Source organism: Choloepus didactylus, chromosome X (genome assembly GCF_015220235.1).
Source record: "Choloepus didactylus isolate mChoDid1 chromosome X, mChoDid1.pri, whole genome shotgun sequence".
Classification (NCBI taxonomy): domain Eukaryota; kingdom Metazoa; phylum Chordata; class Mammalia; order Pilosa; family Megalonychidae; genus Choloepus; species Choloepus didactylus.
The window spans coordinates 65312248-65339120 of NC_051334.1; positions in this window are offsets into that span (position 1 = coordinate 65312248).

Below are 26873 nucleotides of genomic sequence, written 5' to 3' on the forward strand. Positions count from 1 at the left end.
TTTTCATGTTTTCTATTTGCTAGAGCAGTTACAGGTTTAGAGAAAAATCATGAAGAAAGTACAGAGTTCCCGTATGACCCCACTACACAAGCAGTTTTCCCTATTATTAATATTGTGCTTTTAAGTTATATTCAGTTGATGAAACAATATTATTATGCATATACCATTAACTATAGTCAGTAGTTTACATAGGGTTTGCCCCTTTGTTGTAGAGTTCTATTGTATTTTTTATATTTTTTATTCTGGTAACATATATGCAACCTAAAATACCCCATTTTACCACTCTCAAATATACAATTCAGTGGTGTTAATTACATTCACAATGTTGTGCACCATCACCAACATCCATTACCAAAACTTTTCCATAACCCCAAACAGAAACTGTACCATTTAACCACTAAATCCCCATTCTCTACTCCCAACCAAACCTGATCACCTTTATTCTAGTTTCTAACTCTATGAATTTGCCTATTATATTTATTTCATATATGGGAGATCATACAATATTGACCTTTACACACAACATGATGTCTTCAAGATTCATTAATTTTATAATATGCATCAGAACTTCATTCCTTTTATGGCTTAATAATATTTCAGTTTATGTATATACCATGTTTTGCTTATCCATTCATCTGATGATGGACACTTGGCTTGAATCTGCGTTTTGGAAATTGTAAATAATGCCACTGTGAACATCAGTGTGCAAATATCTGTCCAAGTACCTGCTTTCAATTCTTTTGGATATACACGTGAAGTGGGATTACAGGGTCATATGGTAATTCTGTATTTAACTATGGGAATAAATGTCAAACTGTTTTCTGTAGTGGCTGCAGGAACTTACATTCCCACAAACACTGAATGGGTGTCCCTACTTCTTCACATTCTCTCCAATACTTCTTTATTTTTTCTTTTAAATATTAGCCACTCCAGTGGGTGTGATGGTATCTCACTGTGGTTTTGATTTTTCCTTTCCCTAATGGCTAATAATGTTGAGCATGCTTTCATAAGCTTTTTGCCATTTGTATGACTCTCTTGGAAAAATATCTATTAAAGTCTTTTGCCCAATTTTTGTTGGGTTGGTTGTATTTTGAGTAATAGGACTTCTTTATATATTCTGGATATTAAATGATTATCAGATATATGGCTTCAAAACATGTTCTCCCATTCAGTAGATTGTTTTTTTTTTTCTATGATAAAGGAGTTTCATGGACAAAGGATTTTTTTATTTTTATGAAGTCACATTTATCTATTTTTTTCTCTTTTTTGCTCATGCTTTTGGTATAAAGTCTAAGAAATTATTGTGTAAAATAAAGTGCTAAATATGCTACTCTATATTTTCTTTTTAGGAGTTTATATTTTGTGTTCTTATATTTAAGTATTTATCCATTTTGAGTTAATTTCTATATATGGTATGAGGTAGAGGTACACCTTTATTCTTTGCATTTGGATATCTGCAAGAGACTATTTTTCTCTATAGGATGCATTTAGTATCCTTATCAAATATCAATTGGTCATAGATGTGAGGAGTCCAGTTCTCCACCTGTTATTGATTTCCAGCTTCATTCCTTTGTGGTCAGAGAAAGTGTTTTGTATAATATTAATCAACTTAAATTTATGGAGATTGTTTTGTGACCCATCATGTGGTCTATCATGTAGAATGATTCATGAGCACTTGAGTAGAGTGCAAATCTTGCTGTTTTGGGGTGCAATGTTCTGTATATGCCTGTTAGGCTTAGTTCATTTATTATTTTGTTCAAGTTCTCTGTTTCCTTATTGATGCCCTTTCTAGATGTTCTACCCACAGATGAGAGTGGCATATTGAAGTCTCCAAATATTTCAGAGATGCCTACTTTTCCCTTCAGTGTTACCAGTGTTTTCCTCATGTATTTTGGAGAACAATGGTAGGGAGCATAATTATGATTGTTATCTTTTCTTGGTGAATTGCCCCTTCAAGTAATACATACAGTGCCCTTCTTTCTCTCTTTTAACATTTTTGTATCTAAAGTCTATTTTGTCCAATATTAGCATAGCGACCCTGGCTCTTTTCTGGTTACTGTTTGTGGGGGTATCTTCTCCCAAACTTTCAATTTCAGCCTATTCCTGTCCTTAGTTCTAATGTGAGTCTCTTATATGCAGCATATGGTTGGATCATACTTTTATATCCATTCTGCCAATCTGTGTCTTTTGATTGAGGAGTTTAATTCATTAATATTCAAAGTTATTGCTGTAAATGCAGTACTTCAACCATTTTCCCTTTGGCTTTTGTATGTCATATCTTATATTCTCTCTCTTTTTACCATTTTAGTTACACTTACTGATAATCCTCATTTCTACACTCTACTCCAAACCTCTCTCTCTTGTCTTTTCCTTTCAGCCTGTAGAATTCCCTTTAATATTTCTTGTAAGGCAGGTCTCTTCTTGACGATCTCTCTAAGAGTCTGTTTATCTGTCAATATTGTAAACTTTCCTTCATTTCTTTTTTTACCTTTTTTATTGCAAAATATAACATATTCAGAAAAGTGATTACTTTCAAAGTATGATTTTACAAGTAGTTATAGAGCAAATTTCACAGAATGTTATAGATTACTGTTTCAGAATTTCAGTCATTTCCTTATTGTGAAATATAACATATACAGAAATGTAATAACTTTCAAAGTATAATTAAAAAGTAGCTATAGAGCAAATTTCAAAGCATGTTATATGTTAAGTTCCACCGTGTCAGTTATTTCCTTATAGTTATTTTAGTACCATAGACACTAAAAAAATTATTTATATAAAGACTCAGTATTTGTAATCTTTTGTTAAATCCTATTTTGTCTGTTGCTAGCCCTCTGTCTCATTTGATCTCTGTCTCAATCTTCTGGAATATCTCAGCAGTGACCAACCAAACTTATTCATATTGAAAAGGGGTGTTGACATTATGGGGAATGGCAAATGCACCTTGTTGATGTTCTCAGGGAGAACTTTTATAGTCTCAGATAGTGACCAAGTATTCATCAGTATTTTGGGGACTACTGTTGCTTAGGGCTTAGCATACTCTGTGCATTTGTAATATCCAACTGGGGCTTACTTTAGAGTAACACCTAGGATAGCCTCTCAACTCGATTTGAAATCTCTTGCCACTGAAACCCTATTTTTTACCTTTATTTTCCCCCTTTTTGTCAAAATGTCATTCTCAATCCCTCAATGCCAGGACCAGGCTCTTTCCTGGAAGTCATTTCCCATGTTTCCAGGGAGATTCACCCCCTGGGGAGTCAATGTCCAACATAGAGGGGAGGGTAATGAATTTATTTCCAGAACTGTGCTCAGAGAGAGAAACGTCAAATCTGAGCAACAAAAGATGTTCTCTGGAGGTGACTCCTAGTAAGTTAGGTTTAGCCTCCCCTTTAGAGCCATAGTTTCACAAGAGCAAGTGTCAAGATTGAGGGCTCCTAGTTAGTTAGGTTTAGCCTTCCCTTTAGAGCCATAGTTTCACAAGAGCAAGTGTCAAGATTGAGGGCTTGACTTATTAAGTAGGGGTTCCTAATTTCACATAACATATACTTTGTCAAAGATAAACAATCAATGTCTCATATTATCTTCACTTAGTTGTACAATCATCATCACTCTCAAATTTAAACAATTATCATAACTCCAACCTCCCAAAGTTCTTATCAGCCACTAGTTATTTATCACTAGTATTAGTGTGGTACTGGTAAGGTATTCCTTGTAAATATAGTCTATAATATGCAATGTGTAATTTTTCCCATATACCATTCTGTTGTTAACTATTTGTAGCAGTGTCATACCTTAGATGTGAAACATGCAAGCACTTGTGGGATATGTTACTTTAAACAAACACTGTCAAAAATGTTCACCTTCAATGCAGCACTTATACTTAAAATTCCATTAATAAACAATCATCTCCCCTGTCCTTTCCCATACCTTTAAGTTCACCCCCATTAACATGTCTGTACATATTAGTTATCATTCACCCTTCACTAGCTTCTGTCTATCTCTATGTCCCATATATTCTACATTTATAAGACATTTTACATTTTTCAGGGAGTTCATAGTAGTGGTAACATACAATATCTCAACTTCTGTGTCTCACTTATTTCACTCAACATTATGTCTTCAAGGTTCATCCATGTTGTCACGTTTCAGAACCTCATTCCTTCTTACCACTGCATACAATTACATTATGTGTATATACCACATTGTGTTTATACACTCATCTGTTGAAGAACACTTGTGTTGTTTCCACTTCTTGGCAATTGTAAACAATGCCACTATGAGCATCAGTGTCCTAATGTCTGTTCATGTCATTGCTTTCAGATCTTCTGGGTATACACTGAGAAGTGAAATTGCTGGATCATAGTGTTACTTGATATCTGGTTTTCTGAGGAACTGCCAAACTGTCTTCCACATCAGCTGACCATTATATAATCCCACAAGCAATGAATAAGAGTTCCAACTTCTCCACATCCTCTCCAGAATTTGTAGATCCCAATTTAATGGCAGCCATTCTTACTGGTGTGAGATGATATCTCACTGTTGTTTTGATTTGCATTTTCCTGATAGACAGTGAAGAAGAACATTTTTTTCATGTGACTTTTAGCCATTTGTATTTCCTCTTTAGAAAAATGTATTTTCATAACTTTTGCCCATTTTATAATTGGACTGTTTGTATTATTGTCATTAAATTATAGGATTTCTTTATATAAGCTTGGTATCTGTCTCCTATCAGTCATATGGTTTCCACATGTTTTCTCCCATTTTGTTGGCTGCCTCATCACATTTTTGACAAAGTCCTTTGAAGTACAGAAGCTTTTGACTTTGAAGAGTTCACGTTTATCTATTTTTTCTTTCTTTTCTTGTGCTTTAGGTGTAAGGTCTAAGAAGTTACCTCCTAATACTAGGTCTTGAAGATGTTTCCCTACATTACCTTTGAGGATTTTATGGTACTATCTCTTATGTTGAGGTCTTTGATCCATATTCACTTAATTTTTGTATAGTTTGTTAGGTAGGGGTCCTCTTTCATTCTTTTGGATATGGCTATCCAGTTCTCCCACCCCATTTGTTGAAGAGACTTCTGACACAGTTCAGTGAATTTGGGGGCCTTATTAAAAAATCAGTCAGAAGTTCCAGGGTGTCACCAGTCAGACAGGGACCTCTACAATACATAATATGGACTTGGATGGAGAGGTGGGCAGACTGTGATTAAGGAGATTGGGTATGTTCATCCAGAACCCCTTCTGGGGATTGGCAGCTGGACATGGCCCCTAAGTGTGGGAAGGAGCTGCTTTCCATCCCTTGTGCACCCATCTCAGCAGTGGGCTGGGTCAGAAACCCTACACAGCCCAGCAGCTGGGAACTCCCATGAGGCAACTTTGGATTCAGTGTACTTGTGGTGATGCATTTGCTTTTCCTCCACCCAAGCCCATGGTGTGTGCAGGCAGGAGACAGACAGAGGTGAAAGCATGACACAACCATGTGGGAAGCACCTCCCCAACCCCAGAGGCTTGTGGGCACATGGTAGATGGGAACTGTGGTGCATTTGAGCTGAACAGTGAGACACACAGCCTCACAGCCCCAGAATGGTCCAATCAGAGCTCCAGGAAGTGCTAAATATGTTGTGCCTTCAAATAGACTCCCTACCAAACTGCACAGGACCCACACCCCTCACCCACATGGCTGGCAGTTCCCAGTGCACAGGGAGAACAGGAGCACTGATTGGATTTCCAGCCATTTTGGACATCAACAAGTGAACAGGTGACGTTGGGGGAGAGCTGGTTTGAGCATGAGAGGCGACTCAAGAGTGCCATCTGCTGGGAAGACAAGGAAAGTTCATTCCAGAAAACTGGGGCTATATATATATATATATATATACATGCATATATGTATATTCAAATAATCCTACATATCCCAAAATAACATTATCAAGATAAGCAAATGCCCCAAAGCCAACAGAAAATTACAAAGCCTAAGAAGAAACAAGAAGATATGGACAAGCATAATGACCAAATTAAAACACAAAAGGAGACATAGAACTTGGAGCAATTAATCAAAGAAGTAGACACAAATTTCCAGAACAACCTCAATGAGTTAGCTATGGCCATGAAAGAAATCAAGAAGATTCTAGAAGAGAAAGAAGAATTTGAAACAGTAAATTTAAAATAGGAGACTGTGCCAGTTTGAATGTATTGTGTTCCCCAAATGCCATTATCTTTGATGTAGTCTTGTGGGGCAGATGTTTTGGTGCTGAGTAGATTTGCTTGGAATGTGCCCCACCCAGCTGTGGGTGATGACTCTGATGAGATATTCTCATGGAGGCATGGCCCCAGCCATTCAGGGTGGGCCTTGATCAGTGGAGCCATACAAATGAGCTGACTCAAAGAGAAGGAACTCAGTGCAGCTGTGAGTGATGTTTTGAAGAGGAGCAAGCTTGCTAGAGAGGAATGTCCTGGGAGAAAGCCATTTTGAAACCAGGACTTTGGAGCAGACACCAGCCACATGTCTTCCCAGCTAACAGAGGATTCTGGATACCATTAGCCATCCTCCAGTGAAGGTACCCGATTACTGATGTGTTACCTCGGACACTTTATGGCCTTAAGATTGTAACTGTGTAGCCAAATAAACCCCCTTTTTATAAAAGCCAATCCATCTTTGGTGTTTTGCATTCTTCAGCATTAGCAAACTAGAACAGATTTTGGTACCAGAGAAGTGGGGTGCTTTTGCTGCTGAGTCTGCAAATACCAAACATGTTGGAACGGCTTTTCAAATGGATAAGGGGAAGATTCTGGAAGAATTGTGAGGAGCTTGATAGAAAAGGCCAAAACTGCTTTAAAGAGACTGTTCATGGAAATATGGACTCTAAAGATACTTCTGATTAGGACTTGAGCAGAAATGATGACTGTGTTGTTGCAAACTGGAAGAAAGGCGATCCTTGTTTTAAAGTGGCAGAGAATTTGGCAAAATTGAGTCCTGGTGTCAGATGGAAGGAAGAGTTTGAAAGTGACAACATGGAATACTTAGCTGAGGAGATCTCCAGACTACATGTGGAGGATGTACCCTGGTTTCTTCTTGCAGCTTATAGTAAAATGCGAGCAGAGAGAGATAAACTTAGAACTGAACTCTTGGGTTCAAAGAAACCAGAAGCCGATGGCTTGGAAAATTACGAGCTTCCAGGGGGTGGAATCCCAGAAGCTACAGCCCAACATGAGGATGTAACCAAATATGGAACCCAGCTGCCATTTCAGTACAAGCCAAGATTGGAGATGGAATTATCCAGAAAGGATTTGTGGAAAGTCCTATTGTCTGATGGCTATGACCCCTGCATGCTTCATGTGAAGCCAACAGAATTTTTGTGAGATCTTTACAGACAGAGCCATTGCCAGTCTGAAGTGGAGAAGACAGACAAGGAACAAACTGAAGGAAAAATTTTTTCAAAGACAGAGCCATGGAGGTTGAGGTCTGGAGTCAAGAGGCCTTGGGCTGGGAGAGCAGAGTGGCCCACATGCATGGAAAGGGTGAGTTTGCCCCAGAGGTCGAGGGTGAGCATTCCGCCTCGATGCTCTGGAAGAGTTTTGCCACCCCATGTCCCAAAGAGAGTGGAGCACATTTCCAGGGAATTGGGGAGAGCCTGGCTGCCACCACACTGTTCTGAAGGGGTTGAGCATGTGCCCCGGAGATGGAAGGGAATCTGGGAGCTGCCCCAATGTTTGAGGAGGGTGGGGCCGAGAAGGTGGTCTCCCCAGTGTGTGGATATGTTGCAGCACTCACCCAAGTGTTTGGAGAGGAAAGGGCTGCCACAAAGGCCCTTGGGAAGGGTTAGACTCCCGCTCTCTCAAGCCCCAAGGATGCAACATTGTTCTGTAAATGACTCTCAGACTTTGAAATCTAATGGAGTTTGTCCTGCGGGTTTTAGGAACTGTTTTGGTCCTGTTAACCCTGTTTTCCTTACTCTTTCTCCTTATGGCAATGGGAATGTTTATCCTATGAATGTCCCTCCTTTGTATATTGGAAGCATATAACTTGTTCTAAGTCCACAGATCCAAAGTTAAAGGAGAATTATGCCTTAGGACCCACCACGCTTGTAACTGATTTTGATAGGGTCTTGTACTTAACTTTTGTTACTGAAATGATTTAAGTTTTTGTGATATTGTGATGGAATGAATGCATTTTGTGCTTGGAAAGATAATGTCATTTTGGGGTCCAGGGGGTGGAATGTGCCAGTTTGAATGTATTGTGTCCCCCAAATGCCATTATCTTTGATGCAGTCTTGTGAGGCAGATGTTTTGGTGCTGATTAGATTTGCTTGGAATGTGCCCCACCCAGCTGTGAGTGATGACTCTGATGAGATATTCCCATGGAGGCATGGCCCCACCCATTCAGGGTGGGCCTTGATCAGTGGAGCCATATAAATGAGCTGACTCAAAGAGAAGGAACTCAGTGCAGCTGTGAGTGACGTTTTGAAGAGGAGCAAGCTTGCTAGAGAGGAATGTCCTGGGAGAAAGCCATTTTGAAACCAGGACTTTGGAGCAGACGCCAGCCACATGTCTTCCCAGCTAACAGAGGATTCTGGATGCCATTGGCCATCCTCCAGTGAAGGTACCTGATTACTGATGTGTTACCTTGGACACTTTATGGCCTTAAGATTGTAACTGTGTAACCAAATAAACCCCCTTTTTATAAAAGCCAATCTGTCTCTGGTGTTTTGCATTCCGCAGCATTAGCAAACCAGAACAGAGACCTTATGAAAATAAAAGGTAGTGTTGATCAAATTTAAAATATACTAGAGACACACAATGGCAAATTTGAAGAGGCAAAAGAAAGAATAAGTGAAAATAAACAACACAATCTTAAACAACCAGTGGGTAAGGGAAGAAATTACAAGAGAAATTAATGAAAATGAAAACACAACATATCAAAACTTATGGGATGCAGACAGGTTGGTGGCATAGGGAGGTGAGGAATTTATTTGGTCCCCTAGAACAACTAGTAAATAGCCAGGAATAAATAGAAAAATATTCAGAAAAACTGATAGGGGGACATCAATGACTGAACATACATCATACACCAGTCTGGAATTGGTGAAATGGCTGAGATTGCATAATAGAACTGTAAGTAAAGCTCCCCAAGTTGTTGAGCTGGCACACCTCCCCCATGGGCATGGCAGGCTGAGTTGGAAAACACAACTGGGAGAAAAAGAAGCAGCCCCTGCTGGGTGCAAGGGAATGTAGCTCAACAAAACTCTAATTGTGGTTTTAGTTAACAAATTTGGACAATTGAATACATGCTATGAGCACAAATAAAATTGGACAAGCAGGAGGGAACCCAGAAGATTCTCCTGACAAAGATTAAGTGGGGCTGATAGGAAAAATACATAAATAAATTTTTAAAAAGAGGCTTTGGAGTCTGCTGAGCTCAGAATACTGGAAAAAGGCTGTGTCCCAAGAAAAGGGGCACACAGAACTGGATACCAAATCCATTTCTTAACTGTGAACTGGAAGGCTGGGGACTGGCTCTGAAAAGGGGGCTACATTTTTTCCTTTTATTCTATCATTCTAAGTAACTCACTAGAGAAAGCCTCAGGCACTTTCAATTGTTAGTACTGACCCAAGTAAGGGTGGAGTTAAGATAGAGAGTCAAAGGAAAAACTGAAGTGTAGGTGATAATTCCCTAAAGGGCTTATCTTCCCTAAGAAATAGGGAGACATCACTAAAATCAAGCAGTGGCCCTCCCACAGAGAACTCAGACCACAGGGCCTGGGGAATAAAAACAGAAACAGCATAAGCTTAGCTTCTGACACCCTTGGTCTCTGGGGGAGTAGGGTCCACTGAGAATTAAATGCACTGCAACTTTTTACACAGGTGGGGAGTTGCAGACTGAAAAAGTGCCACCTGTTGGGCAAAATAGGAAAAGCACAGAGTCTAGAGACCTCAAAGGAAAGTGTGAAAATCTGCTGGGTCTCACCCTCAGGGAGCACTGATACTGAATGAATCCTCCTCCTGAGACCTGGCCCCATATGCTCTGGAAAATCTGATTGGGATTATCAAGTAAACTAGATGCCTAGACAACAAAAAATTATGACTCACACTAGGAAAATCAGATATAGCCCAGTGAAAGGAAAAAACTTAGACTTCAAATGAGATACTGGAATTGAAACAACTAATTAAAGATCTTCAAACAAATATGTTAAATCAATTCAAAAATCAAATCAATGCCTTGAGAGAAGATATGGCAACAGAGATGAAGGATATAAAGAAGATATTGGGAAATAATAACAATTGGCAGAACGTAAGGAAATGAAAGGCACAGTGGAGGAGATGAAGAACACAATGGAGACATACAACAGCAGATTTGCAAAGACAAAGGAAAGGATTTATGAACTGGAGGACAGGACATCTGAAATTCTACACCAAAAGAACAGATAGGGATAAGAATGGAAAACAATGAGCAGGGTCTCATGGAATTGAATGACAACATGAAGCATATGAATATATGTGTCTTGGGTGTCCCAGAAGGAGAAGAGAAGGGAAAAGGGGCAGAAACAATAAGGAAGGAAATAATGAATGAAAATTTCCCACCTCTTAAGAAAGACATAAAATTACAGATCCAAAAAGTGCAGCATACCACAAACAGAATAGATCCAAATAGACTGATCAAAGATACTTAAAAATCAGATTATCAAATTTCAAAGACAAAGAGAGAATTCTGAAAGCAGCAAGACAAAAGCAATCCATCACATACAAGGTAAGCTCAATAAGACTATGTGCAGGTTTCACTTCAGAAACCATGGAGGCAAGAAGGCAATGGAATGATATATTTAATATGTTGAAAGAGTAAAAGTGACAACCATGAATTCTATATCTAGCAAAACTATCCTTCAAAAATGAGGGAGAATTTAAAACATTTTCAGGCAAACAGACACTGAGAGTGTTTTGAAGAAGATGCCTGCTATACAAGAAATACTAAATGAAACACTACAATCAGAGAGGTAAAGACAGTAGAGAGAGATTTGGAGAAGAGTGTAGAAATGAAGACTATCAGTAAGAGTAAAAAGAGTAAAATAATAAAAATAAAATAAGATTGGCATATAAAATCCAAAAGACAAAATGATAGACAGTAGACATGTTCAGTGAAATTAGCCAGAAACAAAAGAATAGATACTGTATGCTTTCATTAATATGGACTAACATTGATGAGCAAAATTCGAGTTGAGAACACAGATTATCAGGAGATAGAAAGAGGTTAGAGACTGGGAATTTAATGCTGAAGGAGGACAGAAGGTTCAACAGGATGGCATAGACCCAGAAATGTAACTGATAGACTACTAGTGTGTGATAGTAACACAATATTGTAAGTACTCTAAGAAAAGATGAGTGTGAGCATGGTTGAAAGAGGAAGGATAAGGACATGCATGACACCAGAGGGAATGATAGAAGATGAAGACTGGGATTGTATAACTTTGTGAAAACTAGAGTGGCCAATGGTGGTGACTAAATGTACAAATATAAGAGTGTTTTTAAATGAGGGAGAACAAATGAATGTCAACTTTGCAAGGTGTTGAGAATTCAATGGTATAGGGGAAAAATACAAGCAATGCAAACTAGAGTCTATAGTTAATGGTAACATTGTAAGTTGCCTCCATTAATTGTAACAAAGGCAATATACCAGAGCTAAATGTTTATAAAAGGGGGATATAAGAGATTGATATGGGATTCTTAGTGGTGATGTTGTTCGACCTTTTCATTGCATTTTATTTTTATTTTTCTTCTATCTTTATTTTTATTCTTAATTTTTTCTTCTTTTCCTCTTTCTTTGGGGAAGAAGTGGAATTATCCTCATATTGATTGTGGTGATGAATGCCCATTTATGTGATTATACTGGAAATCATTAATTGTTTACTTAGGGTGGGTTGTATGCTGTGTGAATAAAACAGTTGAAAAAATAAAAAATTAAAACTATTTTAAAAAATGAAAAATGGAAAAAATGAAGGGTGTGCAAGGCAGGATCAACACAAGAAATCAATTACTGTAATACACCAAATGAAACAATCAAAGCAGAAAAACAACATGATCATCTCGATGAATGCAGCAAAGGTGGTGCTGGGAGGGAAATTTATTGCCATAAAGGCCTATCTTAAAAGAGAAGAAAGAACAAAAACCAAGGAATTAAGTCTTCACCAGGAGGAACTAGAGAAAGCAGCAAACTAACCCCAAAGCAAACAGAAGGAAAGAAACAAGAGTTAGAGCAGAAATAATGAAATGTAGAACAGGAAAACAATAGAGAGAATCAACAAAGCCAGAAGTTGGTTCTTTGAGAAAATCAATAAAATCAATGGACCCTTAAATAAGCTAACAAAAAAAAAGAGAGCAGATACAAATAAATCAAAATGGGAAAGGGGATATAACTACTGACAACACAGAAATAATGGAGAAAATGAGAGGATACTGCAAGCAACTACATTCAATAATTTAGACAACGTAGACAAAATGGACAACTTCCTAGAAAAGCACAAACAAGGAACATTGACTTGAGAAGAAATAGACAACCTCAACAGACCAATCAGAAGTAAAGTGATCGAGTCAGTCATCAAAAAGCTCCCAGAAAAGAAAAGCCCAGGACAAGATGGCTTCACATGTGAATTCTACCAGACCTTCAAGAAAGAATTAGTACCAATTCTGCTCAAACTCTTCAAAAAATTGAAGAAAACAGAAAGATTCCTAACTTATTCTATGAAGCCACAATCAACCTAATAACAAAGTCAGACAAAGACACTATGTAAAAAGAAAATTATAGATCAAACTCTAATGAATGAAGCTGCAAAAATCCTAAACCACATTCACAAATCAAATCCATCAACACGTTAAAAGAATTATACACCATGACCAAATGAGATTTATTCAGGGTGTGCAAGGCAGGATCAACACAAGAAAATCAGTTACTGTAATACACCAAATGAAACAATCAAAGCAGAAAAACAACATGATCATCTTGATCAATGCAGAAAAGTCATATGACAAAATTCAACATCCTTTCTTCATGAAAACACTCAGAATAATAGGAATAGAAGGGACCTTTTTCAGTATGATAAAGGCAATATATGGAAAACCCTCAGCTAACATCATACTAAATGAGGAAAGACTGAAAACACTCCCTCTAAGATCAGGAAAAAGACAAGATGCCCTTTGTCACCATTGTTATTTAACCTTGTGCTGGAAGTTCTAGAGAGAGCAAATAGACAAGAAAAAGAAATAAAAGTCATCCAAGTTGGAGAGGAAGAAGTAAAACTTTAACTGTTTGCAGTTGACATAATCCTATACAGAAAAAATCCAGAAAAATCTACAGCAAATCTGCAAGAGTTAAAAACTGAATACAACAATGTGGCAGGCTATAAGATCAACACACAAAAATTAGTAGTGTTCCTATAAGCCAGTAATGAGCAATGTGAGGAGGAAATCAACAAAAAAAAATCATTTACAATAGCAACCAAAACAAACATGTATTAAGAATAAACTTAACCAAGGCCACAAAAGACCTATACACAGAAAGCTACAAGAAACTACTAAAAGAAATGAAACAGGACCTAAAAAATGGAAGAACATAAAGTGTTCATTGATTGGAAAACTAAATATAGTTAAGATATCAATTCTGCCTAAACTGATTTATACATTCAATACAACACCAATTAAAATCCCAACAACTTACTTTGCAGAAATAGAAAAACCAATAGCCATATTTATTTGGTAGATATGAGAAAGAGGAATGAATTTGGAGGTCTCACACTACCTGACTTTAAAGGATACTACAAAGATACAGTGTTCAAAATGGCATGGTACTGGCATAAAGATAGATATACTGACCAATGTAATTGAATTGAGTGTTCAGAAAATCTAATGCATAAAAAATTGATCTTTGATAAGGAAGTCAAGCCAATGCAACTGGGACACAGCAGACTCTTCAATAAATGGTATTTGGAGAAATGGATATCCATATCCAAAAGAATAAAAGAGGTCTCCTGTCTCACACCTTATTCAAAAATTAACTCAAGAGTGCAAAGACCTAAACATTAGCATGAAGATCATAAGATTTTTAGAAGAAACTGTAAGGAAGTATCTTAAAGACCTTGTGATAGAAGCTGGTTTCCTAGAACTTACACCCAAACTGCAAGCAACCAAAGAAGAAATAGATAAATGGGATCTCCTCAAAATTAAACATCTTTGCACATCAAAGGACTTCAGAGAAGCAAAAAGGCAGCCCATGCAATGGGAGACAATATTTGGAGACCACCTATCAGATAAGGGTCTAATATACAGAATATATAAAGAGATCTTACAACTCAACATCAGAATGACAAACAACACAATTAAAAATGGACAAAAGACATGGACAGACACTTTTCTGAAGAGGAAATATGAAGGTCTCGAAAACATATGAAAAGATGCTCAACATCACTGACTATTAGGGAAATGCAAATCAAAACATCAATGAGATATCATTTCACACCTACTAGAAAGGCCATTATAAAAAAAACAGAAAATTACAAGTGCTGGATAGGATGTGGAGAAAGAGGCACACTTATTCATGGTTGGTGGGTATGCAGAATGGTGCAGCTACTCTGGAAGGCAGCATGGTGGTTCCTCAAGAAGCTAAATATAGAATTGCCACATGATTCAGCAATTCCTTTACTAGGTACATACTCAGAGGAACTGAAAGATAAGACACAAATGGACATTTGTAAACCAATGTTTATTGTGGAATTATTCAAGTTTTCCAAGACATGGAAACAGCCCAAATGTCCACCAATGGACGAGTGGATAAACTGTGGTATATACATACAATGGAATATTATGCAGCAATAAGAAAGAACAAAGTCAAGGAAAATATCACAATGTGGTTGACCCTTGAAGACAATATAGTGAGCAAAGTTAGCCAGAAACAGAAGGACAAATACTGTATGGTCTCACTAATATGAACTAACAGTAATGAGCAAATTTTGAGAGTTAAAGCTGAGAACACAGGATATCAGAAGAAAGAAAAAGGGGAGAGATAGGCCATTTGATGCTGAATGAGTATAGATTGTTCAACACAATTGATGTATAGATACAGAAATGAATAGCACAGTACTGTGTAACACAATATTGTAAGTACAATGTACAAAGATGTCTGTGAGTAAAGTTGAAAGAAGAGAGCTAGGGGCATGTATGACACCATAAGGAATGATAAACAATAAAGAATGGGACTGTATAACTTATTGAAACATAGATTGATAAATGATGGTAACTAAATGTACAAATAAAAAAAGTTTTTAGGTGTGGTAGAACAAATGAATGTCAACCTTGCAAGGTGTTGAAAAGGGGATGGTATTGGGGAAAAATATAATCAATGCAAACTGGAGCTTATGGTTAACAGTAACATTGTAATATGCTTCCATTAAATGTAACAAAGGCAATATACTAAACCTAAATGTCTATGAGAGGGGACTATATGGGAGGGTTATGAGATTCATGGTGGTGGCTTGGTTTTCTGACCTTATCATTGTATTTTATTGTATTGTGCTTTTATTTTTTCTTTTATCTTTTTATTGCTCTTTTTTAAATTTTTAATTTTTAAATATATTTATATATATTTTGGAGTAATGAATATGTTTAAGTGCTGATTGTGGGGATAAATGAACAATTACATGATGATACTGTGAACAATTGATTGTATGCCATGGATGACTGTATGGTATGTGAATATATCTCTATAAAATAGCAGAGGTAAAAGTAGACAGAGGGAAAGAAATGCTGGAGAAAAGATGCAGAAAGGGATGTAACTATTCACTGTTGGTGTGGAAGTAGAATGGTGTAGCCTATCTGGAAGACAGTGTGGTGGTTCCTCAAGAAGCTAAGTATGTGGGTGCCATAAGGTCCTCCAATTTCATTATAGGGCATATATGTGGAAGATCTGAAAGCAGGGACATGAATGGACATTTGCACACTGGTGTTTATGGTGGCACTATTCACAATTTGCAATGGATGGAGGTGATCTAAGGTTATATTGTCTGAAGAACAGAATGGTGAACTGTGGTGCATGCATATGAGAGAATATTGAGCAGCTGCAAGATGGAATAAAGTTGTGAGACAAACAACAAAGTGAATTGATTTTGAGGACAGAATTTTGAGTGAAGTATGCCAGAAATGAAAAGAGAAACATAATGCCTCACTAATATGGACTAACTAAAATGTGTAAACTCAGAATTGAATCTTAGAGCAGAGGTTATTAGGGAAAGTCTTATTGTAAAAGTTTTTAGATTGTAAACTCTTTCAGCAGTCACATCTATTCCTGAGTTGTAATGGTTAGCTCTAAATTCTGAGATGCTGAGCTTTTTGTGTACAACCTGGTTGGTCTTTGTATCTTTGGGTATCTGTGACACCTGAGACCCAGATCTAGAATTTGGAAGGTATGTATGACAGTATTACCCCATACAGCAACTGTTATAAAAGCCAAAAAAGAGTTCAGTCTTCAATTAGTGATATGAATGAAGCAAATTTGGCTAGGACTAAGGCAAGTCAGGCCAAACAGTAAAAGATTATATTGACTTTGTTTTAAAGCTTCAACTTCTGTGTATAACCAAGGGAAGAGATGTTTATTTGGTGCAGAATTGATATTTTTTGTAGCTCACTAAATAATTTAACTTTCATGGTCAATTTATTCAAACACCATAAGTACATGGAAATTTGAATATGAAGCATGATCTGGTAGGTTTGTACAGGTTAGTGTGAAATCTTCATACATCCCCAAATAATTTGGGCAGAGAATAAAAATGTATCCACATGGCCTCACTGAGGAACTGGGTAATATATGTAAATAAAACTGAAATAAAAAAAGAATGAGTGAACTAGAGTACAGACAATTGAATGCAAATGCACAAAAGAACAAATGATGAAAAACTGAAATTTTTTAAATGGAGCTCAAGGAAATTATGGACAACATAAAGTGCACAAATATAAGAATCATTGGTTTCCTAGAAGGAGATGAGACTAGTAAAGTGCTAGGAAGTGTATTTGAAGACATGTTTGGGGACAATTTACCAACCCTTCTAAATGGCATAAATATGCAAATCAAAAATGCCCAATGAGCTCCAAATAGAATAAATCAACCCCGAGTCATATAATAATCAGATTGTCAAATGCTGAAGAGAAGGAGAAAATCCTGAAAGCAGTAAGAGAGAAGTGATTCACCACACACAACGGAATCCACATAAGACTAAGTACTGACTACACAGTGAGCACTATGGAGACAAGAAGGCATTGGTGTGACATATTTAAGATTCTGAAAGACAAAAATTGCCAGCCAAGAATTCTTTATCCAGCAAAACTCTCCTTCAAAATTGAGGGAGAGTTTAAAATTCTCAGACAAATACTGAGAGAATTTGTTAACAAGAGACATTCACTGCAAGAAATATTAAAGGGAGTTATATCAGCTGAGACAAAGAGAGAGTTCTGAAGAAGGGCACCGTACTGAAGAGTATTAATAAAGGTATAACTTAAAGGAAAAAAATTGAGGGTGGGGAGATAGAGCTTACAACTAAAAACAAAAGGATTAGATGGTTGGCTCAAGAACTGCCTTCATAGTAATAATATTGAATGTGAATGGATTCAATTCCCCAATTACAAGATACAGATTGGCAGAATGGATAAAAAGGTATGATCCATCAATATGCTGTTTACAAGGGACTGATTTTAGACCCAGCAGCACAAAGAATTTGAAAGTGAAAGGATGGAATAAAATACAGCCAAAGAAGCTGCAGCCAAAAGACAGCAAGGGTAGCTATACTAATATCAGGCAAAATAGACTTTAAATGCAAAGATGTCATAAGGGACAAAGAAGGACACTATATATTAATAAAAGGGACAAGTCACCAAGAAGAAATAACAAACATAAATGTTTATGCACCCAATCAAGGTTCTCCAAAGTACATGAGACAAACATTGGCAAAACTGAGGGGAGCAATAGACATAGCTACATTAATATTAGGAGACTTCAGTATACTACTCTCTTCTGTATATGGAACAAGCAGAGGACCAACAAGCAAAGTGTGAACCTAAACCATGTAATAAATGAATTAGACTTAACAGATCTATATAAAGTGTTACACCCCAATTTACCAGGATATTCATTCTTCTTAGTGCTCATAGAAAGTTCTCCAGGATAGATCATATGCTGGGACATAAAACAATCCTCAATAAATTTAAATAGACTGAAACTATTCAAAGAACATACTCTGACCATAACGGATTGCAACTAGAAATCAATAACCACCAAAAACCAAAACATTCACAAATATGTGGAGGTTAAACAACACACTCATGAAAATCAATGGGTCAAAGAAGAAATTGCAAGAGAAATCAGTTAATATCTTGAGATGAATGAAAATGAGAACACAGCATATCAAAACCTACAGCATGCAGTAAAGGCAGTGCTAGGGTGTAAATTTGTAGCTCTACATGCATACATTGAAAAGAAAGAAAGAGCTAAAATCAAAGTCCTAACTGAACAACTAGGAAGCTAGAGAATGATCTGAAAACTAATGCTAAAGCAAGTGGAAAGAAAGAAATTTCAAGGATTTAAGCAGAAATAAATGATATGAGCAAAATACTTGAGTGAACATTTCTCCAAAGAAGATAGACACATGGCCAATAAGCACGTTAAAAGATGATCAACATCACTGTTCATTAGGGAAATGCAAATCAAAAGCAATCAAATGAAAATCAAAATCAATGAAATACCAGTTCACACTCACTGGCATGGCTATAATTAAAAAAGAAAACAGAAAATAACAAGTATTGGCAAAAGGTGGAGAAAATGTAACCCTTATATTTTTTTGGTGCAGCACCAGTGGAACTCATTTTGGAAGTTCCTGGGAAAGCTGAACATAAAAGTGCCATATGACCTGGCAATCCCACTTCTTGTTATACACCCCAAACAAGTGAAAGCTCTGACTCAGATATATTTTTACACCAATGATCATAGTAGCTGTTATCATTGCCTAGGCTGCTTAAGTCAAATACCATGAAATGGATCTGCTTAAACAGGGGGAATTTATTCACTTATAGTTTTGAGGCTGGGAAAATGTCCAAATCAAAGGCATCATCAAGACAATACTTTCTTCCCAAAGACTGGTTACCTGTGATCTGTACCTTCTCTGTCACATGGTAAGGCACATGACAGTGTCTCCTGATCTATCCCTTCTTGTCTGGCTTTCACTGATTTCTGCTTCTTTCTTTAATATCTTCTGAATTTCATTCACTTATAAAGGACTCTAGTAATAGGCTTATGCCCCATCCTAATTGAGATGGGTCACACCTTAACTGAAGTTGCCTTATTAAAAGGTTCTACTTACAATGGGTTCACACACATAGGAATGGATTAAATTTAATAACAGGTTTTTCTGGGGAAGATACAGCTTCAAACCACTGCAGTAGCACTATTACTAATAGCCAAAATATGGAAGTAGCCCAAGCATTCATCAAGGGGTGAGGGGCAAATGTTGTATATATGCACAATTGAACATTATTTGGCCATGATAAATGTTAAGTTATGATATATGCTGTGCTGGTTTGTATATATTATGTCCCCCAGAAAAAGCCATATTCTTTGATGGAATCTTATGGGGGCAAATGTATTAGTGTTGATTAAGTTGGAGCCTTTGGTTTAGGTTGTTTCCATGGAGATGTGACTCACCCAACTGTAGGTGATAACTCTGACTAGATAATTTCTGTGGAGGCCTGGCCCCACCCATTCAGCATGGGCCTTTATTAGTTTACTAGAGCCCTATATAAGAGCTCAGACAGAAGGAGCTTGCTGCTGTAACTTATAGAGACAATTTGAAGATGGCTATTGAAAGCAGACTTTTGCTCCAGAGCAGCTAAAAGAGGACAAAACACTCCAGAGAAGCTAAGAGAGGACATTTTGGAGAACACCATTTTGAAACACAACCTGGGAGAAAGCAGACACCATCCATGTGCCTTCCCAGCTAACAGAGGTTTTCCAGATGCCAATGGCCTTTCTCCAGTGAAGGTACCCTATTGCTGATACCTTACCTTGGACACTTCATGACCTTAAGACTGTAACTGTGTAACCAAATAACCCCCCTTTATAAAAGCGAATCCATCTCTGGTGTTTTGCAAATGGTAGCACAATATTGGAATGTAATCAATATCACTGAATTATACTCCTAAAAATGGTTAAAATGAGTAATTTTTAATTGTATATATTACTACACTAAATTTTTTTAAAAATGTGATTACATGACAGAAGATTTTTGTTTCTTCTTTTTAGTTCTCTTATTTATACTTCATTTTCAAAATTGTCCCCAATGAACATGTGCAGAAAAAGGTAGGAAATCTCTGTGATTCTTTTACTAGCTTCTGCCCCCAGCTTTTCCCAGCATAGCAGCAGTTTGGGAAAGTCACTAAACTAACTACTATGACTTGCAACAATTGAAAAAACAGCAAATCCTGAGGCAGGGGGAGAATCTGATTTCCAGAGCTGCCATAAAATAAAATTCAAATGTCAGCATTTCAACAAAGAAGTCACAAGGCAAGCAAAAAATATAGACAACCCTTTTTAGGTTCTAATGAATTGGGGTAGCTGGTGGTAGATACATGAAACTATCAAACTACAACCCAGAACCCATGAATCTCGAAGACAATTGTATAAAAATGTAGCTTATGAGGGGTGACAATGGGATTGGGAAAGCCATAAGGACCACACTCCTCTTTGTCTAGTTTATGGATGGATGAGTAGAAAAATAGGGGAAGGAAACAAACAAACAAACAGACAAAGGTACCCAGTGTTCTTTTTTACTTTAATTGCTCTTTTTCACTTTAATTATTATTCTTGTTATTTTTGTGTGTGTGCTAATGAAGGTGTCAGGGATTGATTTAGGTGATGAATGTACAACTATGTAATGGTACTGTGAACAATAGAATGTACGATTTGTTTTGTATGACTGCATGGTATGTGAATATATCTCAATAAAATGAAGATTTAAAAAAATAAAAAAATAAAATAAAATAATTGTCTTAAATATTCACAATGAACTAAAGGAAAACAGACAAAAAACTATAAGAAATCAGAAAAATGAAGCATGGAAAAAATTAAAATATCAATATAGTGATGGAAATTATAAAAAGGAAAAAAGCAAAAATTCTTGAGTAGAAAAGCACAATTGAACTGAAAAATTCACTAGAGGGGTTCAACAACATATTTGATCAGAAAGAAAGAAAGAATCAGTGTAAATGGAGACAGAACAATTATAATTATCCATAATGAAGATCAGAATGAAAAAATAATGCAGAAAGGTGAACAGAACCTAGGGGACCCATGAGACACTATTCAAGCATTCCAACATATGCATTATGGGAGTCCAATAAAGAGAGTATAGAAAAGGGAAGAACAATATTTGAAGAGTCTCCCAAATTTGATGAAAGACATGACACACATTCAAGAAGCTTAATGAACTCCAAGTAGGATAAGTTCAAAGAGATTCACAATGTGACATATTATACTCAGACTGTTGAAGCAACAGAGAGAAAATCTTGAAACACAAGAGATGTGACCCATCATGTACAAGGTATCCTCATAACATAAACAGATGAATTCTCATCAGAAACCATGAAGGCAGTTGGATGACACATGAAAAAATAAAACTTCTCAAGCTTCTCAGATTAATAAAAGCAGAAGGTGTTTGGACCATAAGAACTGCCCTACAAAAAAGGCAAAACCAAGGATGCTGTCACAAATATGGCAGCATAATATGAACCAGAGTGTGTTCTCTCAGAAAATCTTTGAACAATTAGCAAAAACTGGCAGAGCCATTGTCCTGGAAACTCCAGAAAACATTAAAAGGGTTGCATTAATGGAGTGAAGGCCAAATCAAGAAAATGCAGTGTAACAAACGGTAAGAGATAAGTAAATAAATAAATACATAGATATATAGATACATAGATACATACATACATATACATAAATAATAAATAGAGAAGCTTGAGATGTCTTTGCTGGCCCCTCCCCAAACTTTCCCCTGCACTCCCATAGTGAGTCCCTGGCCCTGTTCCAGAGGGAGCAGTGTAAATCAAATACATATCTTCAGGTATGGTATGTCAATGCCAAACAATCAGGTTGCAGCATGAAGCACTGAACCCAAAAACTAGACTCTGCCTCAACCTCTCTGAACTTGCTCTCCAGGCAGAAGCAACTTGCAGAAAACAAAAGCAGTGTAAGAAATTATAAAGTTGAAACAGTCTTAGCCAAAGTATTACCTACTTTAAGTCATAAAATAGAACACACAGGAGGAGGAGAAAGTCTATATTACAGGGAGTAGATGGAGCATTCAAATTCCTGTAATCAGGGGAATTCCTAAGGGAAGGAGCAAACACAAATCCAGAAGAATATGCAGGCTTAGAAAAGATGGAGAGGGCCATGTACTTCACATTAAACTTGGGATTTACCTCTCAATAAGGGAGCAAAATTCTGAAGGAGAGCACCAGCCAATGCAGAGCCAAATTTCAAAGACTCTGAATGGCAATTTTTGCATTGGTGTTTTGGTTTTTGTTAGCTCATGGTGCCCAAGGAAAACACTACCATAGCACTATCTGGATACAAACTTAAAGAACAGGCAATGCAGGGATTGAATCCCAGAGGTAGTGCTTTTAAATTTCAAAATGTACAATGTGAAAGAAAATATTTTAATGTGCAAAAAAAAAAAAGAAACAGGAAATTCTGGCCCTTCAAAAAGAGCAAGATAAAAACACAGTAACCATCAACCACCTTGTCCCAGTTTGGATGTATTATGTCCCCCAAAACACCATGTTCTTTGATGCAAACCTGTGGGGGCAGATGTATTAGTGTTGATTAAGTTGGAATCCTTTGAGTGTTTCCATGGAGATGTGACTCAATCAACTATGGGTGAGACCTTTGATTGGATAATTTCCATGGAGGTGTTACCCCACCCATTCATGGTTGGTCTTAATTGAATCATTGGAGTCCTATAAAAAGTTCACAGACAGAAGGAGGAGCTGCAGCTGAGAGACATACTTTGAAGATGGCCATTGAAAGTTGACATTTTGGAGATTGCAATTTTGAAATGCAACCTGGGAGCAAGCAGATGCCAGCCACATGCCTTCCCAGCCAACAAAGGTTTTCTGGATGCCATTGGCCTTCTTTCAGTGAAGGTATACTTATACTGATACCTTAATTTGGACATTTTCATGGCCTTCAGACTGTAACATTTTAACCAAATAAACCCCCTTTATAAAAGTCAATCCATTTCTGGTGTTTTGCATAATGGCATCATTAGCAAACCATAACACACCCTTTGGACTTAATGGACAAGGGATTTAAAAAATGAACCTTAATTTGCTAAAGGAGATAATGGAAAACACATAGAAAGAACTAAAAGTTATCAGGAAAGCAATGAATAAACAATATAAGAATCTCAATAAAAGACAAAAATGCTTACAAAGAACCAAACAGAAATACTGAAGTTGAATACAACAATAACTGAAATGAGAATAATTTCAAAAGTGTTTCAACAGCAAATTGGAACGGACAAAGGAAACAATCCGTTAACTCAAAGACCAGACAATTGAAATGATTCAAACTGAGGAGCAGAAAAAAAAAATTAAAAAAGAAAACAGAGCATAAGAAACCTGTGGGACACCACCAAATTTACCAATATTCACATTATGGGTCCAGAAGAAGAAAGAGAGAAAGGGAAAATAGGAATATTCAAAGAAATAATTGCAGAAAACTTCCAAAATTTAATGAAAGACATGAATATATACATTCAAGAAGGAAAGCAAAAAAGAAGATAACCATTTCCAGACACATAGGAGACAAACTGTCAAATGCTAAGAACAAGAAGCAAGTCTTGAAAGCTGTATGAGTAAAGTAGTGTGCTATCTACAAGGGAGTCCCAATATAGTAAGTGTGATTTCTCATCAGAAACCACAAAGGCAAAAAGGCAATGTGTCAAAATATTTGAAGTGTCACAAGAAAACCATTTCCAACTAAGAGTTTTATATCTAGTGAGACTGTATTACCAAAATGAGGGAGAGATTAAGTCATTCCCACATAAACAAAATTTGAGGGAGTTTCTCAACACTACATTTTCCCTAAAGAGAGTTCATCTGACTAAAAGGAAAGGACACTAGGCAGTTGGTTGAAGTGACATAAACAAATAAAGATCTCTGGTAAAGGCAACCACAGGTGTAATACCTACTATAAATACCTATTATTGTATTGCCCTTTTGTATATGTAACTCCACTTTTAACTTCTTACAGGTTCTAAAATGCAAATTCATATGCTTTTTGACATACAATGTACAAAGATGCAATTTGTAACAATTGTAACAATTATAAAAAAGGTGGGAGTTGGAGGGGTATATGCTATTGAAGTCAAGTAGGTATTAAATTGAATATGGTTGTTACATATTTAAGATATGAAGCTTTAACCCCATGGTAACCACAAAGAAAATATATGAAAAATATATCCAGAAAGAAATGAGAAGGGATTCAACATGTACAATACAAACATTAAATAAATATGAAAGTAAGCATTAATGGAAGAATTGAGGGACACAAAAGGTATGAGTTACAAAGACCAAATAGCAAAGTGCTATAGGAAAGTCCTGCATTAACAGTAGTTTCATAATAAATATGAATGGATTAAATTGTCAGGTCAAATGGCAGAGATTGGCAGAGTGAATAAGAAAAGAATGACCCAACTATATTCTGTTTACAAGAGACTCCCCTTAAACTTAAATACACAAGTATATTGAAAGCTAAAGTACAGAAAATATATACATGTGAATAGAAAACAAAATGTAAGCTAAGGTAGCTAAACTAGAATCAGGTAAAATCAACCTTAAATCAAAACCTCTTATAAGGTGTTTGGATTCCTAAGCTGCTAAAGCAAATACCATGCAATATTTTGGATTAAACAATGGGAATTTTATAGGCTTATAGTATTGAAGTTAAAATGAACTCCAAACTGAGGATTTGTAAAGCCATTGCTTTCTTCCCAAAGGTTGGCATTCAGGTGCTGGCTGCCAGAGATCCTTGGCTCCTCTGCCATGTGGCAAGGTACATGGTGGCCTCTTCTGGCTTCTCCTTCTCTTCTGGGTTCCAATGGTTTCAACCTTTGGCTTCTACTTCTGTGGTTTTCCCTATGTTTGAGTTTCAGTCTGCTTATAAAGGACTCTGGTAATAGGATTAAAACCCATCCTGATTTGGCTGGACCACATCTTAACTGAAGTAAGCCCTTCAAAACGTCCTACTTACAAGGAGTTCACACCCACAGAAATGGATTAGATTTAATAACAGATTTTTCTGGGGTGCAAACAGCTTCAAACCACCATACTTCACCCTCTGGACCACAAAAAGATGTTTTCCTATATGCAAAATACATTAATTCCATCATAATATCTCAAAAGCCTTAAGTCATTTCAGAAACAATGCTTAGCACAAAGGCTTATCATAATTGATTATGAGTATGTTCTGTCCTAGGGAACAATTCCCCTCCATCTGTGGAACTGTGAAACCTAGAGAACAAGTTATCTGCCTCCAACATACACTGGAAGCACAGGCATAAGACAAACATTTCCATTCCAGAAGGAATAAATTGGAATGAAGACAGGGGTCATGGGTATGAAACTATTTTAAAACTCTGCAGGGTATATGCCATTAGATATTGAGGTCTGAGACTCACCTTTGGAATGATGTTTTGTCCTCTGGGTCTGATGGAGCACGCATCCTCTCCCCAAACACTATGTGAAGCCTCCTTCCTCTGCAAGCATCAGAATTGTGACCAAGCTCTCCACAAATGCTGGGGTACAGGCTCCAACCTCTCAGAGCACTGGGATAGCAGCCAGAATCTGCAATCCACAGGATATAGGTTATACCTCATCTGACCACTGAGGTGGCAGTACTCTTCCAGAAAAATGAGGCAGAAACTCCACCCTTTCTAAGCACTGCAGCAGGCAGAAACTCTCCACATACGTGGGTAGGCCTGCTGTCTCGGCCTAAGAAGATGTCTTCCATCCAGACTTCAGCTTCCATGGTTCTGCCCTTTAAGCAATTTTTACTTCATTTCTTTTCCTTCACTGTCCCTTTTAGTACAGGCTGGTAGTGGTTTTGTTCATACAAATTACACAAAAATCTTGTCAGTTTTGTATGTAATTCACAGAGGTCAAAACAATCAGAAAATAGAGCATTCTATAAATCTTTCTGCATAACTGTATTTCCAATCTTGACTTTCCCTGAAATATCTGGTCAGTTCTTTGTTCAAATAAACCCTTACACAGGGAGCACTATTTTCTGGGGGCTCAATTTCCAGAAGTTCAGAATTTTTCAAAGCATCAATTAATGGGTTTTTCTTGTGCCCAGGAGTTCAGTTCTAAGATTATCCCTTTCCTCTCTCATTTTACTATATGCTGTTAGGAGAAGCCAGGCTGCACTTTCCACATTTTTTTTGGAAATCTCCTCAGCTAAATATCTAACTTCATCACTTTCAAGTTCTGTTTTCCATCCAGCATCAGAAATCACTTTTGCCAAGTTGCCTGCCACTTTAAAACAAGGATCACCTTCCCTCCAGTTTCCACTAATACATTCATCACTTCCTTCTAAGGCCTCATCAGAAGTACCTTTAGCATTCATATATCTACCAGCAGTCTCTTAAAAGTAATCTAGGACTTTTCTGTCAAGTGCCTCACAATTCTTCCAGCCTCTACCCATTATGCAATTTCCACATTCTTTGGTATCTGCAATAGCAGCACCCCAGTTCTAATATTGCAATCTGTTTAGTTTTCTAGGCTGCTCAAGCAAATTACAAT